The following is a 13,456-nucleotide window of genomic DNA, read 5'->3' on the forward strand; positions in this document are numbered from 1 at the left end:
ACACCCGTGCCCACATGTGTGCCCCTAATTAAAAGCAGCGGTTCATGAAGCAAAAACAAAACCAAAAAAAAAAAAAGACATGAAAAATGAGACAGAGATTTGATGGAAGTAGGTGGGCGGTCCTGGTGTGGGTAAGAAGAGGAAAAGGAAGGCTAGAGATGGGTTTGACCAGAACATACATGCAGGAAGCTGTTGAAAATGTTAAAAATCAAACTATAGCATCATCATAGGCTGGCTATCGCTTGGTAGTTATAAAAAGCAGCATTAATGTCACAGTGGAGAGCTATCTGAGAGTTAATGAAGAAAAATGAGAGGATGCAGAGGGTTAAATGAAAAGGTCACTCACCTAGTCAGTGTGTAACTGACAGGACTTGGAAATGCACAGAGAAACCGTTCCCCAGGGTGCAGTGAAGCCAACTCTTCTCTAGAGGGACAGAACTCACAGAAGATACAGATACTTATCTGTGGGAGGGATCAGCATCCACGATTCTGGCTGGGTGGTTCAGCCATGGTCATCTTCATGCTGGTGGCTTCTCAGTCCATTGGCCCAAATGCCTCAGCATAGCCATTTCTGATTCTCAAGATCGCTGGACACCTGTTGGGAGGACTGAGAATCCGGGTTCTAAAGATGATGGAGGATGACGGCCGAAGCAGCAGCAGTGAGAATGGGATAGACACACGCACAAGCAAGAAGCAAAGGCAGACAGGCAGAGCCCTGATTTCCCTTGGTTTCTATGCATCTGGGCCTCCACTGGCTGGTGCTGCTTCCTCTGGGTAAGAAACTTCTCCCCTCAGTAATCCCCTCCTGGGAATGTGCTCACAGACTTGCCCACAGGCTGCCTCATAGGTGTTTCAGGAGACAATCTAGCTGACAATATTTACCATCAGAACAATAAAGAGAGCAGTTGCCCTCTGTGGGTCTGTGGAGGGCAGGGACTCTCAGGCACAGAGCTAGAGATATTGTAAGGTCCTGTGCTTGAGAAGTCGGGGCTCTGGGGGGTCAGGATCCAGGGTCCCAGACACGGGAGACTCCAAGGAGAAGCAGACCTGATGGTTAGGAAACTACAATTGTTCTTAACCTGTGCATCTGATAGGTCACTTCATTTCCACAAAGCCCTCTTCTGTTTTCAACCTTGTAATCTTACCTCAAATGTCCCTAATGAATCCCCATGTCCCTCCTGCTTGTTGTGTTCTGATACAGTATCTGAGAACCTGGGGTGGGCAGTGGGACAGCCAGTGTTCATTTTCAATTTAATAGACCCTAGAATCTATTCTGGTCAGCAAAAATCATCCTCTGGTCAGGCTGCAGGGGATGATTTTTGCTTTGTACTTTGTTTTCAGAACATCTTTTATTTGCTCTTGGACAATTTCACACTGATACAATGTATCTTGATCACATCACCATGAAAGGAATGACCTTGATTGTGCTCACCTCAGTGGGAGACCTGCCCAGTGTGGAGAGCCCTGCCTTCGGGCAAGGATGCTGGCATGGAGAGCTGAGCTGAGCGGCAGCACACATCCATCTCTCTCTGCTTCCTGACTGCAGATGTGTCATGAACAGCTGAGCCCCAAGCTCCCGCCACAGGACCTCTCTACCACGGTCAGCTCGGGAGCCAGGACAACCCACTCTTCCCATATGTTGCCTTGGACAGGGTATTTATTTCATCATAGCAATGGGAAAAGGAACAAAGACAGGAAGACACGGAAAGCAGGGTGTAAAATATTCTTTGAAGAACTTTGAATTTAAAAGTAATCTAAAGAAGGTATCAATCATACACAAAAATAAAAGAATGTTGAGTTAAAGTTCAACTCACTCCAACTTAAGCTTTGAAGAATGTTTCCCACTGTGTGGTTTTTTGCACTAGACTTGATGTAATGGTGGCAATACTGGATAAAATCTGAACTCAGAAATAGGGACCTAAGCACTAGGAATATTATCATGCCATGCACCTGCTCTATACCCAGAGCCCCATGACAACTGGACCACACTGGTCCTGTTTCTGTCCATCTACATGGTGCTTTCAGCACTATGGTCAGTACTTAAGGGAGAAAGAGAAAACACAGGTTACAGTATTAAGTCATTAGACCACTGTTTAAAATAAGGCTATTTTCTCCCTCTGTCTTCCAGCTGCTTTTCAGAACAGGAAGACTATCTTTATCCTCCCATGTGAGTGCTGCTTCGGGAAATCAGAGGCTGCACCAGAAAGCTGAGGAAAATGTGAACTGGCTAAGGTCCCTGCACCATGAGCACTCGCCAAGGGTCTGGATGACCCAGGGATGGGCTCCTAGAGTGTGAGGCAGCAGCCGGAAGAGGCCAAGACCACCCCTCACTGCTCAGCAAGCCACCTTCCTGGATACACAGTTCCCTGCTCAAACACCAGTTTCTTTGAACACCACCCTCTCTAGCTTCGAAGGCGGATACGACCTGCCGCTGCTGAGCAGTGTGGAACTGCGAACAATCACGAATCTGCCTGTGGAGGCTGCTCCCATAGCTCCCCAATAATGCTCATTCTGCTCGCTCTGCCATTCCTTTCTCTAAACTGGAATTCTTCCCTCCACTATTTTCTGTCAAAGCTACTTAACCTTCTCTGTGTCTCCCGAAATGTGTGCCGCTCGGTGGAGCTTTCAGGCTGCTCTGTGGCTTTTTCTCCTTCCCTGACATTAGAGTTTGACATAAATTGGGGGACAGACTTAAAACTGGCAGGCCAGACCCAGACACACCATATTTCTTTGTTATTTGTGCTTAATACATTGTTGGCAGCCCCATCTATTTCAGTTCTTGGCAGTATTTGGGCTCTTGCCCCTTGGCACTATTCCCTGCTTTCAGAACACTCAGGGAATTTATTTAGGGAGTTTTTAAAGAGTCCATTTTTAGACCAACAGAGGCAATACTCACCAGCCAATTCTGTTCCATCACGCAGCCAACAAATGCATCTTTATTGTCATTAACAATCACTGGAACACACAGGGATTTCAAATAAAGGAAACAAAATACATTTGCATCTTTTAAAGTTCCAGAAGGCACTTTTGTGAGCATGCAGAATCTTACTGTGAAGTCCTGGATGGGGCCTGTGGAGAAGCATGGCTTGCAGACCCCAGAGACGGGGCCTATGCAAGCCCACTCTTGCATTTGCTGAATTTTGTTTTACCTCACTGAAAAGAACTGCTTTCCAGCATGCACGGGAAGTGAGTGTCCAGCTTCTTAGGAGAGAGACCACGGCAACAGACACACTGCTGCACATTCAGGTCACTGGTGTGGCTCATTGAGCTGAACTCACTAACACTGTGTGCCAATGTGAGGACAAATTTCTCCCTGACCACCAGTGTCTGCTCAGTGGTCACTGTGGTTCACAAACCATTCGATCAACAGAAATTTAACAAATTATAAACCAAGAGAAAATTCGTCAAAATATAATTGCATTTTATTGCTAATCTACAATACTCAGGACATTTTCAGCAAACATCTTGCCTACGCCTGGACCATCCTCCAGTGACTCAGACATCAGTGCACACAAGGGCCTGAACTACATGCTGCATGTGAGGTGTAAATCCGGAAGCTTTGGAAGAAGCAGGTGTGGCGAAGGAGTCTTTGATTAGTACTCTGGAGGCAAGAAAGCTGACATGAATCCAAGATCAGCCTGAGCTACATAGTGAGACCCTGTCTCATAAAAGAGAAACCAGAATTATACAGTGGTAAACAAGAAAGCATCTTCAATAAATGGCGCTGGTTTAACTGGATGTCAGCATAAAGAAGAATGCATATAGATCTATATTTATCACCCTGCACAAAACTCAACTCCAAGCAAATCATAGACCTCAACATAAATCCAGATACACTGCACCTGATAGCAGAGAAAGTAGGGGAGAACTTTGAGCACATGGCCACAGGAAACAACTTCCTGAAGAGGACACCAATAGTGCAGACACTAAGATCAACAATTAAGAAACGGGGCATCCTGAAGCTGAAAGCTTCTGTAAGGCAAAGGACGCCATCAATAGGACAGAAATCAGCCTAAGATCTTCTTCATCAATCCCTACATTTGACAGAGGGCTGATTTCCAAAATATATAAAGAACTCAAGAAACTAGACATCAAAACCACAATTAATCCAATTAAAAAATGAAGTACAGATCTAGACAGAATTCTCAGCAGAAGAATCTCAAGTGACTGAGAAACACTTAAATATTAACATCTTAGCCATCAGGGAAATACAAATCAAAACGACTCTGAAACTCTACCTTACACCTGGCAGAATGGCTGAGATCAAAAGCACAAGCGACAGCTCATGCTGCAAAGGAAGAAGAACACGGAGAACACTCCTCCATTGCTGGAGAGAGTGCAAACTTGTGCAACCTCTTTGGGAATCAATATGATGGTTTCTCATCAAATTGGTAATCAACGTACCTGAAGACCCAGCAATACTACTCTTGGGCATATAACCAAAGGATGCTTAATTACAGCACAAGGACACTTGCTCAACTATGTTCATAGCAGCACTATTTGTAAAAGTCAGAACCTTGAAATGACCTAGATGTCCCTCAACCGAAGAATGGATAAAGAAAATGTGGTGCATTTACACAACGGAGCATTACTCAGCTGTTAAAAACAACGATGTCATGAAAATTTCAGGCAAATGGCTGGATCTAGGAAAAATCATCCTGAGTGTGCTAACCGAGACCCAGAAAAACAAACATGGTATGGACTCACTTATAAATAGATATTAGCTATAAAGTAAACAATAACCATGATGCAATCCACAGGCCTAGAAGGGCTAGATAACAAGGAGGGCTTTAGGGGAGATGCCTGGATCTCCCTGGGAAAGGAAAATAGAATAGATTTTCATGGATAACTCTAGCTAGGACTGCTAGCAATGGGGGATACATCGTTTGAACTGACCATCTCTTGTGACTCGGCAAGACTCAAAGGAGGGATTCGGACACCAACTCAGCCACATAACTTTCTACCTACAGTCTGTCCTGCCTGTGGGATGTGCTGAGACAAGGGTGGCCCAGAGGTTGTGGGGGAGACCAACCAATGACTTGTTGGACCTGAGATCCATGCCTCGGGAGTGAATCTACCCCTGACACTGCCCGGAGCGTCAGGACCCACAGGTTGGATGATGCAGAGAGCTAGGAAAGTTACAAACATGACTGGCAAGCAAAATAAAAGGAGCCAATGTAATGATGCCTAGCAATATTCTGTCATACTCATAGATTGGTGCCTAACCCAATTGTCACCAGAGAGGCTTCATCCAGCAACTTATGGAAACAGAGCCAGACACCCAGAGCCAAACGTTAGGCAGAGCTCAGGGAATCCTGCAGAAGAGGAGAAGGAAGGATTGTAGAAGTCAGTGGGGTCCAGAAAACCACCAGAATCAACTAACCTGGACCTCTAGGGGCTCACAGAGACTGAAGCAACAACCAGGGAGCCTGCTTGGGACTGACCTATCACTCCACATGTATGTTGCAACTGTGTAGCTTGGTTTTATGTGTAACTCCTAACAGTGGGAGCAGGGACTGCCTCTGGTTTTGCAAGCTTTATGGACCCTATTCCCCATACTGGGTTACTTTGTCCAGCCTTAATACAAGAGGAGGTGCTATGTCTTACCAAACCTGCATATGGCATGTTTCGGCGATATCCATGGGAAGTCTGCCCTCTTTAGAATAGAAAGAGAGGAGTGGATGGGGTCAGGGAGAAAGAAGGTGGGGTAAGGGAAAGGGAGGAAAGGAGAGAGGGGAAACTGTGGTTGGGATATAAAAATATTAAGTAAAACAATAAAACTTAAACAAACAAAAATGCTTTGAAATCTATATTTAAAGCAGATAGTATTTGGTACCTTTCTCCATATGTAAGTGTAACAGATTACTAACAAAAATTAAAATTAGTTCTGTGTGAAATTAATTCCCTAACAGTCGAGTAAAGGTTTAATTAAATCCTTAGGTGTCATGATTGAAGGAATACTTAGTAATCATCTCATGGGTATATTGCAAAATCCCACTCCAATATTTCAGCAGATTTCTGTAAGTCAAATATTGGTGAACTTTAGACTATGGGCCAAAAGGGGTCCTATCCTTTTAAAGACTGAGGAGCAAATTTTGTTTCTTACACTTTTGATAGATACACATGAAATATAACTAGCCAGGGCTAGGGAGGTGGCTCAACAGATAGTGGCTGACCATGAAAGTATGAGGACCAGAGTGCAGATCCCCAGGACCCACGCACATGCCAGGTGGGAATGGTACAAGCATGCAAAAGTATGCAACACCAGTCTGGGAAAGTAGAGACAGGGCATCTTCAAAGCGCAGGGAAACTAGCCACAGCAGGAGCTCTGAGTGTGACTGAAAGACCCTGCCTCAAGGAATACAATTAAACAGCAGGGAACGATGATTTCTGAAATCAACGTCAGTCTTGGCAGGTGCACACACCCACACACATGTGTGCCTCCATACATGAACACATGCACTCACACATAAAAATGAGAACAAATCATGGTATGAGATAATGCTCTTGTACACTGTGAAGATTTGTCACTTCTGTTGGTTTAATAAAACACTGATTGGTGAGTAGCCTGGCAGGAAGTATGGGCAGGGAAACCAGACTAAGAGAAACCTGGAAGAAAAAAGGCAGAGATGCAGTCATCAGCCTGACACAGAGGAAGCAAGATGAAAATGCCTTACTGAGAAAAGGAACATCACTAATCCAACATACATAGTCCAGAAGGAGGAAATCTTGGGTAATAGTCTGGAGGAAGTGCCTTTGATTCCTTAAATGGCTAGATGATAATATGTGGTATATCTCTAACTAAACCATAATTTTAACAATAAATATAAAGCCTCCTAACTCTCTGGGAGAAACTTTTCTGCCATAGCTGAATGTGGCTCAGGCCGTTCTTCAACTGGAACAGGATACAAAGCTGCCTGTTGTCCAGAGTGGGGTGGGTTTCACAGAACCCCACAATTTCACTGTGGGAAGTTTCGCTCATGTTATACACCACTTCTACTGCTGATAAAGTCATGTTATATTTAGGAGTGTGGCATGGCAGCTCGGTAATTTGTGGCATGGTGTCTCTTGAACCAGCCATGGTAGGGAATGCTGACTGTGATGTTCATACCTATCTCTAGTAATCTTTAAGATAAGGGAAGGACATGTTATTAAGGAGACACAGCGTTCTTTGTCCCAAGGAGAAGTCAAGCATGCCATTGTTTAAACACCCAAATTAGTTAGACTTCTGTGACGAGACACATGAACAAGACAACTTATAGAAGTTTATTTGGCCTTATAGTTAAAGAGTCTAAGATGTTGGGCAGAGAAATGAGGACTGCTGGTGCTGGAGCAGAGTGCTCACATCTTCAATGACAAGCACAAAGCAGACAGACCAAACTGGGAATGGTGTGTGGACCATCAAAGTCCACCCCTAGTGATATACTCAATCCCACAAGGTCACACCTCCTAAGCCTCCCCAGACAGCTCAACCTACTGGGGATCAATTAGTCAAACACCTGAGCCTATGTGGATTTGAGGATGCTTTCTTTCAAACCCACACTACACAGCTTTTCCTTAGCTACAAGAATTGTCCAGCACACCCACAAAGTTGCTAAGTGCTGCAAGCTTTATACCTTTCCAGTGCCAGTGTTCCAGAGAAGAGAGCACTGAGATATGTGTGGGGTGGTGCTCCACAGGTACAGGAGCCCAGGCAGGATGCCCTCTCATCCTTGGGGTGCTGTGCAGCCGCAGGTGCACAGGAGCACAGGGACCTGTCCATGTGCAGCAGTAGGCAACTCTGGGGTACAGCATCTAGCCCAAGAAGACTCCTTTCACCCTAGGTCTGGGCAGACCATTCTCCATGTTCCCTTGACCTTGCTCAGGGCATAACTGCAGTCAGTGTGAGCTTACTATTTACACATGCTGACATCTAGAAAGGGCAGGACATCACTGACAAACAGGGGCCTGTTCGTGTTATCAGAGACTTAATTCTGTGAGGTAGGTTTCAAAAAGCCATCTGCCAGAAAAAAAAGGAATAGACTCTGAAACATCCTCTTTACTTAGAATGTAAGCAGACAAGATTTGAAATATTCAACTCTCCAATTAGTTGTTCTTGTTGCTTCCCTAAATGACTCAGATATCCCAGTTTCTTAGTTAGGGTTTCTATTGCTGGGAAGAGACACAATGACCATGGTAACTCTTATAGAGGAAAACATTAATAGGGGTGGCTTGCTTACAGCTCAGAGATTTAGTTCATTACTGTCATGAAAGTAAGCAAGGCAGCATGCAGAAGACACGGTGCTGGAGCTGAGAGTCCTTCCATCTTGATCCAAAGACAACAGGAAGGGAACTGTCTTGCTCGGCATTGCTTGAGCATAAATGAGACCCCAAAACTTGCCTCCATAGTGACACACTTCCTCCAACAACACGACACCTATTCTAATAAAAACTCAGAGACAGATATCTAGTCTTCAACTACCTCAGAGTCCCAAGAAGGAAATAATATTAATTGAGTAGGCAGTAAGTGCAAGCAAGTGACTTCAAAAAAAAAAAAAAAAACAGTGAGTAATGACAGAGACATCTGGCTGCCTGTACAGTCACCCAAAGTTTCTCTACAATGTTGGGGCATCTATATATGGCCTACAGACCTAGAATATTCAACAAGCTTTTCTGCGTAGCAGGATAGTCTGAAGGGCTGTCCCATCTTGTTGTAACAATGTTTGGCAGTCACTCTCTTTTGTGTCCTGCTTGTACAATTAGGAGAGCATACTGTCAGTAGTCCAGGCAAGGGCATTTTCTTACTTTTGCTGCAAAGAAAGTAAAATCCATGTGGAGTTTCTTTCATGCTCATTATCTTCTCTGAATTAGATTGATGCTGTTAGGAGCACACACATCTCATTGTCATGAAAAAGTTTATGTTATTAAAACATCTTAAATGCCATATTCTGTAGATCTCTGAAGTGTTTTAAGATGCCTCTCTATTTAAAATTTATCTCCGTTTGACCTTGAAAACATGCCTAATATGACTACAAGTTTAATTTACTAGCCTGCATTATTAGCCTAAACAGTTGGTAATAATAACTTTCAAAAACTAGAAATTTGCATTACATTGCTAAATGAGCTGTACAGGTAATACCTTGACCAAGATTAGACACATATGTACAGTATTTTTTTTAACAAAATTGATCTCAAATTTGTACCAACATACAAAATTTGTATACAATATAAGAAATTCCAATCCAATGTAAAATATTTAAAAAATGTAGTTGCTTTTTAAAAGTAGATTTAATAACCTACATTTTTATTGTATTTATATTCTCCCTTTTATCTTTTCAGGGTAGATTCAGTAATCTACCCTGCCTTTTGTCCTATCATATCTAATCTCCCTTTTTTCTTTTCAAAACAAGGATTCTGAATCTAAGATCCTTTGTTTAACTTTCCTCCTGAATATAATCAATAACAATTTGTAACCAAGCCTCCCTAAACAATGACAAATATACATAACCCATTGAATGACCAAAACCACCTATGCTGCCTCTTGGGAATATGGGCATTGTATTCTTAAATTCATTTCCTGCTGTCTGGGAGTGGCAGCATCTTTAGGCGATCCTGAAAAGAAAAATTTGGGTTATTTGTCAAGTCCTGGGAGAGGTAGCTGGATTTGAGCTGGTCTATGCGTAATGGGAAAGTGCAGGGTTTTTCTCGTGTCTTGGCTAGAGTAGTCTGTGAGACTGGATCGTCTTAGATAGCCACCTCAAAATTGTTCTGAGCAGTTTGTAGGCCAAAGCCAATCCTTAGGTGATGTTTTCCAGTTTAGTGGTATTATTATAGCCCTGGAGGAATCGTCATTGTGAGGTCCTATCCTCCTTTTGGAGACTTCAACGGTCGCTGTTGGGCATGCTCATGGTTCACTGCAGAAAACTGAGACTCAAACCGAAAATCATGTACAGAAAGGTAGAGGAAACCTTTTACTAGAATTAGCTATACTCTATATGACTATTAATATTATGACAAAAGTTTAGAATTTATTATATATAAGTATATATAATATATACATATTTATTAGTCTTCTGAATTTTGAGATAATGTGTATCTTGAGAAAAACTGTTAAAGAGTCAATATGAAAACCAAAAGATTATGAGATTAGTGGAAATAAAATAGTCCTAAATATTAGTTTTTCTTCTGTTTTATATCAGGTGTCTCTTCTGACATAAGACAGAGATTTTGGAATTCTCTTCAATAAGCAAGCTGTGTTTAGAGAAGGAGAGAGCCACAATCCTACTCCAAAGCCAGCTTTAATCTTTAACTGGACTGGGACTACAAAAAGACCATTTGCATTATATGTCTGTAGAGAACAGCAGAAACAAACGTTTGGGAAGATTTATGAAATTCTATCTTTTTGGAATAATGTGGTGTACCAATAGGCCAGTTTACCAACAGAATGATTTGTCCTCTTTCTTCAGATTCACATGTATCACATGGAAGCCTCGTGCTTTTGGAGGCTGGATACAGGGCCCCCTGGAAAAGAGCAAGGGCTCTTAACCAGTGACCCATCTCTACAGACCCACCTCTTATTAATATTTTAAGAATCTATGCCAGTATGCTCATGAAATCAGTGTGGGCGTAAGCTATATAAATTCTGCTAAAGGATTTTCTAGATAACATTTATCTTATCTTTCCTGGTTAAATGTTGTCAGAATTGACATTAGCGTTTCCAGACGTGATTCTTAGTTTTTCTGTGTTTGTTTTTAACATTTTTCCTTTTATACCTTCATTCTGACCATCCCCATAATCACTAAATTAGATTATAAGTCATGTTCTTATCCTTTCTATCCCAATCTTCAGTTTCAAATATCATCTCCCAAGTACTTTATTACAGTGGATTTCTAAAATAGAATAATTCAGCAAGCCAGGAATTGGAAAATGGAGGTAATCACAATGTGAGACAGTGGCAGGGGAAATAAGCTTTGAAAAGAAAAACCCTCTGATGTTATCTACGCTATATGAAAATACCGTCATTCTGTGTCCGTGAATATGGCCTCACATTGGCCTTTTTTATTTACTTAAGGAGTAAATAGGATGATGTATCCAGGCTGCTCAACACACTCACAGGCTCTGAGTAAAACCTACTGCTGCTCGGAGCTTGGCAGCATGGTATTTCTTCAGCTTAGGAGACCAGAGAAAGAGTAGTCAACAACTTCTCACCAAAACCCAGACCCCTCTGCCTCAGGATGTCTGAGATGCGTGCCGTCAGCTTGGAGGCAGATACAGGGACTTGTCTGGGTGTACAGGAGGTGGGAAATTCTGAGCGACTCACAGGCACCCACCTATCCATGCTCTCTGCCTCCACCAGTCACTGAAATTTTTACCAATGTGCCTTCCCTGCATCCATATTTAATCAACTTAGAAGATCTAGTTACTTCAATAGATAGCTGCCCTTGGTGTTCATACAAAGGTAGAATGGACCATCTTTAAGAAAACAGGCATTTTGTGGCTAATTCCCCAAGACGCTGTTGTTACAGAATAACAGACATTTCGGCTTGTATGCTTGCATCCAGATAAAACTCAACCACTCATTATAATCAAGACTGCATTGTTTGAATGTTCAAGCATTTCAGCGCCACTTACATCCCCCGCTTCCCATGTCCAGCCCTGACTGTGGCACATTCAAGGAAAAGGCTGGATAAACACTCATTTGGTAAAAGGCAGAATTTCTTCTTGTCCTTTGTAACTCCTATCAGACAGGTGTAAATGCTGCCTCGTGCTAGCGTACAATCAAAATCAAGCTGTCAATTTTGCAGACGAATTTCCATGCACAGTGGGCTGCTTGCACTGAGTGATCTCTGCAGAATGCATATTGGCAAATGTCTGATTCACTCCGGTCCTGACAAACACGGCAGGCTGCCATAACAAACAGCTATCTCCAGGAACTGACTCTGAGAAGAGAAGGCACAAGAGAGAGGATGTGGAAGACCTTTGAGCTTCCAGCTTATGATAAGTGGCGATCGATGCCCGTTATTTAAAAGGATTTGTATCACACAAGCTATAATTCTGTCTACGCTCATGCCGTCTTGGTATTAACCACTTCTTTTCTTAAAGACAGCAACAATGTTGCCTTTTCCCTCTCTCCCTCATACTTCTGCATGCTTGGTGTTTCTAGAGAAATCATAAAAACCAATTAAAATCTGAGCAAAGGAAAGAATAACTCTGTAGCCATGCCTTACACTGTAGTTTTATCTGGATGGGAAATTTTATTTGAGTGTTTATTATGACAGCTATGCAGTCTCAGGTTATTTCATCATCTCGCTGGCAATATAGTGTTTCTGTTTCACTTGGAAAATGGAATTAACTCTGAAAATGTATAGAATGATTCAGAGTAAATGCTAGCTAGTGCTTAACTATATATTTAAATACATTTAAATATATTTTATCAAACCCTAAACTAAAATACTATTAATTTCAATGTTTGCTGCTGGTGGTTTCCATTGAGCTCACAAATACGGAGTCTGTCTCTGCAGTCAGAGCTGTCCCCAAACCACAGCAGAGTCATGGACAGAAGCCGCTTCCACCAGGCCCACCATCATGAGGCTTTCCTGTTCTTGTTCCGGATCACACATCTTATTATAACTTCTTTCCCTTCTGGTTCTGAGTCTATTGTCATGATGATTCCATTCTCTTGTTCCGGACCATATGCCTCTTATTATTATAACTTCACTCCATTCTGGGGCCCCCTAACCCCAGGGAATATCATTTTTAATATTACATTTTCAACCTGTTTGTATTTTTCTGTTGCATTTTACTCATAGACATAATTGAATTGATCTTTCCAAATTCACCACGATAATCCAAGAAGTGTGTTTGGGTTATTCAATCTATATATTTAATATCATTATTGATATAAGTATTGTAATCCCAGAAATTTGATTTAGTTATTCAATCTATATATTTAATATCATTATTGATATAAGTATTGTAATCCCAGAAATTTGATTGGGTTAATTCAATCTATATATGTAATATCATTATTGATATAAGTATTGTAATCCCAGAAATTTGATTGGGTTATTCAATCTATATATGTAATATCATTACTGACAGATGCATTGGCAGGCATGCCATTTTATTATTTGTTTTCTCTCCTTTTTATTTCCTGTATCTCCTTTCATTTTCTAATGTGAATTTTAGAATTGCATTTTATTTAGTATATTGAATTTTATCCATATTTCTTTGGATAATTTTAGAGCTTTATTAATTATGGTACACATTTTTAACATCACAAGAAAATGGATTTGTTTAATAACTTCTGGGAAACAGTAACTCTCAAGTATTTTCATACTTTATACTCATCTGAACATAGATTAACCCTATTTATGTCACAGATTTATGGAACAGTAACACTGCTTTGGCTTTAAACAGTCACGTCTATTACATTAAAAGGCTATAGGTATTTGATAGGTGACTGATAGATAATAGA

Source organism: Myodes glareolus, chromosome 1 (assembly GCF_982192425.1).
Source record: "Myodes glareolus chromosome 1, mMyoGla1.1, whole genome shotgun sequence".
Lineage (NCBI taxonomy): Eukaryota > Metazoa > Chordata > Mammalia > Rodentia > Cricetidae > Myodes > Myodes glareolus.